We start from the raw sequence: 6,000 nt of genomic DNA, 5'->3' as shown, positions 1-6,000 counted from the left end.
GTCTTGAGTTTCACATGGAGAGACCTGACATTACATGTTAAAGTTCAGTGTGAAAACGTCGTAAAGAACAAATATAGCAAGGGGTGTGGTAATAATGATATCATATCTTACGTATTTCATGACCTTCGGAAACGAATTCACAGTGACTTATTTCTTTGCTCTTCTGTATTTTTCTATATTCTTGAAGCCTTTTGTTAACACAGATTCATGCCCTTAGGACATGTCAATTTAACTGGAAAAGGACTCGATAAATGAAACATTCTTCATCTGACTGGTAGAAAATGGACGATCTGGCAAAATGTTACGAAGTGGAACTCGGGAAATGTCAGGGTAAAAATTCTAAGGGACAAACCCTTGGGTGCAGGTTAGAGACCCCAGAAGACCATATAAACGACAGACCCCTGAAATGCAGGTTGGAGACACCAGTAGACCATATAAACGACAGGTTGGAGACACCAGTAGACCATATAAACGACAGATTTCAGGTGAAATACAGACAAAGGTGGACATGGAAAATGTTGTTTTCAGGGCTGACCGCTCGCAATGATGTCGAATCCACCAGCATGTATGCTGGTTCCGTCCTTTCGCTTGCTGCTGTTGCTGTTGACTGAGCGAGTATTGACATACTCAAATGTCAGACAAAAGAGCCCAGCACCCTCACCCGTTTGTATCCAGTTTTATTTGAAGGAGTGGTTTGATTACCGTAGATGCACTTCATGACAGAATTTGATTGTACCCGTTTGCACACATTATGTATCTGATGCTGCTCTTGCACACATTATGTATCTGAGGCTTGCCACAGACACAATAGTTCATGCTGAAAATGAGGCTTTCTGTTCTTTGCATAAAACAGTCAAGGGCGTTGGCTATAACCTTAAAATCAATGTTAGGTTCCTTAATGATTCTGTACTACTGGGCGATGAATGTTCATCACACATTGTGACATATCAAATCGGCACAGGATCAGTTTTTCAGTGAAAGGCTTTCTAACCACAAAACAACCCACCTTGCAGAATCGTGGTGACATGGATAAAGTCGCCCAGTCTGAAAAGTGAAACAGAAAGCTTTCAGTTTGATGCTAATTAAGGACCAATCACTTCCCACTTAAAAGCTCTATTATGTGATTATGCGTCCAAAAGTAAATATGAATGCTATTATGCTTTTGAGTTCATGAGACTTCCCCACACACAATGCCAGTGGACGCCAACGTGGATACAAACACAGTATCTGAAGCGACTTTCCCTCACACTGCCAGTGGACGCCAACGTGGATACAAACACAGTATCTGAAGCGACTTTCCCACACACTGCCAGTGGACGCCAGCATGGATACAAACACAGTATCTGAAACCACTTTCCCATACATTGCCAGTGGACATCAGAGTGGATACAAACACAGTATCTGAAGCGACGTTCCTGCATATTGCCAGTGAACACCAGAGTGGATTCAAACACAGTATCTAAAGCGACTTTCCCACACATTGTCAATGGACGCCAGAGTGGATACAAACACAGTATCTGAAGCGACGTTCCCATACATTGCAAGTGGACACCAGCATGGATACAAACACAGTATCTGAAGCCACTTTCCCATACATTGCCAGTGAACGCCAGAGTGGATACAAACACAGTATCTGAAGCGACTTTCCCAAACATTGCCAGTGAACGCCAGAGTGGATACAAACACAGTATCTGAAGCGACGTTCCCGCATATTGCCAGTGGACACCAGAGTGGATACAAACACAGTATCTGAAGCGACGTTCCTACACATTGCCAGTGAACACCAGAGTGAATACAAACACAGTATCTGAAACGACGTTCTTACACATTGCCAGTGAACACCAGAGTGAATACAAACACAGTATCTGAAGCGACTTTCCCAAACATTGCCAGTGAACGCCAGAGTGGATACAGACACAGTATCTGAAGCGACGTTCCCATACATTGCAAGTGGACACCAGCATGGATACAAACACAGTATCTGAAGCCACTTTCCCATACATTGCCAGTGAACGCCAGAGTGGATACAAACACAGTATCTGAAGCGACTTTCCCAAACATTGCCAGTGAACGCCAGAGTGGATACAAACACAGTATCTGAAGCGACTTTCCCAAACATTGCCAGTGAACGCCAGAGTGGATACAAACACAGTATCTGAAGCGACGTTCCCGCATATTGCCAGTGGACACCAGAGTGGATACAAACACAGTATCTGAAGCGACGTTCCTACACATTGCCAGTGAACACCAGAGTGAATACAAACACAGTATCTGAAGCGACTTTCCCAAACATTGCCAGTGAACGCCAGCGTGGATACAAACACAGTATCTGAAGCCACTTTCCCATACATTGCCAGTGGACGCCAGAGTGGATACAAACACAGTATCTGAAGCGACTTTCCCACACATTGCCAGTGGACACCAGAGTGGATACAAACACAGTATCTGAAGCGACATAAAGGTGCTGCTTGGTCTATACATTATGGCACTAAGCCTAGTCATGCTTGTGCTGTTGACTCAGAGGTCCAGCCTTGGTGCAACCCAGAAAACGACTAGGGAAAATGACAATTATCAAAATAATTTTGACAGTCATGTATATAAAAACCAACAAACCTGACCGTGTCATAAAATCGATATGTCGACCGTGTCATAAATAGCATTGAAGTTTCTGTCCTTTTTGACGGTAAATTGATTGTCATTATTCAAGGAAACCATCACAAATATGCTTGCATCCAAAGTTGTCTGATTCCCCGTTGTTCTTGGTGACTGAGATTTGGCAGCCCTACCATCTGTTGACTAGACCCAGAAGAGTAGTGGGTTTGTTGCCAGGAGCACATCGTTGATGAACTGCATCAAGGACATAGAGGGCTAGATGACCCTAAACTTTCTCAAGGTCAACGGGGAGAAGACGGAACTGCTGATTCTCTCTTCAAAGTCAACAAGACGCAAATCTGCTTTGCCCAGCTTTGAAATTGGAGGCTTGAATCAAGCAAGGAAGCACGAAATCTCTGATTTATATTTGATTCATCTATGAATGCAGTGTCCCATGTAAACAAAGTATGCAGACATGCATATTTAAACATCCGAAACGTAGCCCCACTCCGTCGATTTGTGGATGTAAAGACCGTAACATCACTTGGTCTGTGCTGTGTTGTGCCCCACTTAGATTACTGCAATGTTCTTCTGATAGAAAAGCTGCTGCGCGTTCCGAATTGTGCAGCTAGACTTGTGACAAAGAAAGACAGCCACATTTCTCTCGTGTTAAAGAAACTTCATCGGTTGAAGGTGACAGACAGGATCACGTATAAAGTGCTCCTGTTAACCTTTAAAGCATGCATATGCATGTGTATCTCACTAATGTATATCATTTTAATGCTGGATTCTACCGTTAAGTCAGTACCTTCAGTTCAAGTGTTGCATTTACACATGTATATCATTTTAATGCTGGGTACTACCGTTAAATCAGTACCTTCAATCAAGTGTTGCATTTACACACGTATATCATTTTAATGCGGGGCACTACCGTTAAGTCAATACCTTCAATTCAAGTGTTGCCTTTACACATGTATACTGTATATATCATTTAATGCTTGGTACTACCGTTAAATCAGTAACTTCAATTCAAGTGTTGCATTTACTATGTATATCATTTTAATACTGGGTACTGCCGTTAAGCCAGTACCTTCAGTTCACAAGTTGCATTTACACATGTATACTGTATATGTCATTTTAAATGCTGGGCACTACCTTTAAATCTGTACCTTCAATTCAAGTGTTGCATTTACACATGTATATCATTTTAATGCTGGGTACTACTGTTAGGTTGAGGCAACGCTGATGAAACACTCGGTCAAAATGTAAGTGGGGAAGAATGATAAAAGTTAAAACAGTGTTCTTCTCCACAGGAAAACGACACGTTATCTATTCGCGTACAAATGTACATATATACAAGTGTAAGGAAATGCTAGGTTTTGATAAAACCCACATCTTTATTTACTTACACCTTGTAACCGTGTATTTATGTGGTCTCTGACAGCAGCCACGTCTGGTCCAGGAATCAAATGAGGTAGCCGAGGACAATTCGTCCGTCTCGCTGTTTTTGGTCCATTTCAACTGTCTGGGTGTTAGAGGGAACATCCTTGCATAAACATACACGTGGTTACTGAATGATTTACATGCGCGGGAGATGAGCAGATATGCCCCACCGAGGCAATAAAACCTTACACTGTTTAGCCTGTCTACTCTCATGGAAACTTATAGCAAGATATCGTAAAGTTCGCCAGTGCATGTGGAATCGTTCAATATTACCTCAGTATTAGTCAGAAAATATATCTTTTCCCAAGCAAACCTCATTGAAGTCAAGTGAATCTCATTGAATCAATGACTCTCGGACAGACATGCCAGACATACGTCTTAAGACGAAGGTATTAGAGTTAAAAAGCGCAGTGACAAGAGATTTGAAGAACTAACATCTTCTGTAACGACGTTTACCATTGTAATTTAGGAATAGTTGGGGTTTTCTTCTTTTTTTAAAAAAAAACCCCCAAAAACTCATCTAAACATGTTGACAAAAAGGTAATTCTGTTAAGTGCACTTAGTGACCGACTATGTTATACTCTGTAATCAGGACTCCTATTTTGTCTCGATATTTTTTTCTGCTACAGCTGCAAAAGCCTGTACATATTTCTTTAAATATGAGCACATACATAACCATCTCGAAACATTGTATTTTTGAGGCAGATGGTTTATTTCTTTTCCAACAGATTAAAGTGTAATTGTAGTTCCGCGTTAGCGTTACTTTTCCGTGATCAGAGACATTGCGTAAAAGTTATTTACAGTGGAACAAAAGTATTTGGGTTTTTTGTCGTAGCATTTTTTTCATGAGCTAAACAATCGTCGTGTGCTGTTCACATTTGAAAATCGCATTAACATAACACCACGAAAACATCCATATTATGTACGTTTGTATGATATTATGAGCAGTGGTTAAACCGTTAACTCGTCACCCAGACTGCCCGGGTTCGATTCCCCACAAGGATACAGTGTGTGAAGTCATCTTCTGGTGTCTCCCGCGGTGATATATACATATGGAAATTAATTAAGCAACACCAAATTCAAAGACACATAAAAACTTAACAAAGTTTAACGAAGTAATTTTGATGATTGATTATTCAATTTTGATGTATTGACATACAGCATGAGCTTTTCATGGGTTGATATGACGCGCGTGAAGCTTGCACAGCGCACGTGCATTGCTTTAACCTCAACTTTCGAAAAATGCACTTTTTCCCTGGGGTGTTTACAAGCGCAGGTTGTCGATTGCATTCGGTTTTTCATTCATTTCAATGTCATGGCACGTAGGAAATTATCAGAGGCCACTCGTTGGCAAATAATCGGCATGAGGAATGCTGGTATGTCTCTAAGACAAATCGGGACTCAAATCGGACGACATCATTCCATAATTTCAAAACTTTTGAAAAAATACCGGGCCACTAATGAAGTTAAAGACCTGCCTAGACCAGGAAGACCCAGGAAGACCACAGTCCGGGAGGACAGAGCTTTACTGAGACTTGTACGGCGCAGGTCCTTCGACTCGAGCTCTCGGTTGAGACAGGAGTGGCTTCCAGGGAGACCCATCTCGAACAGGACTGTTCGGAATCGTCTGAAAGCTGCAGGATACCGGGCAAGGAGGCCAATCAAGCGACCCAGACTGTCTCCAGCCCATAAGGCAGCCCGACTGGCCTGGTGTAATGACCGTTTGCACTGGAACATTGCCTCTTGGAGGAAGGTCCATTTCTCAGATGAGAGCCGGTTCTTGCTGCACATGGTGGACGGTCGTACTCGGGTCTGGAGGCAGAGGAACACAGCAATGGCTCCACGGAACATCCAGGAGACTGTGGCCTTTGGGGGAGGTTCCGTTATGGTATGGGGGTGCATTTCCATGAACTGCAAGTTGGATATCATTACCATCCGTGGCAACCTTAACGGTGTTCGTTACCA

Source organism: Haliotis asinina, chromosome 9 (assembly GCF_037392515.1).
Source record: "Haliotis asinina isolate JCU_RB_2024 chromosome 9, JCU_Hal_asi_v2, whole genome shotgun sequence".
Classification (NCBI taxonomy): domain Eukaryota; kingdom Metazoa; phylum Mollusca; class Gastropoda; order Lepetellida; family Haliotidae; genus Haliotis; species Haliotis asinina.
The sequence above is the reverse complement of the archived record's forward strand: the minus strand, read 5'-3'. Positions refer to the sequence as shown.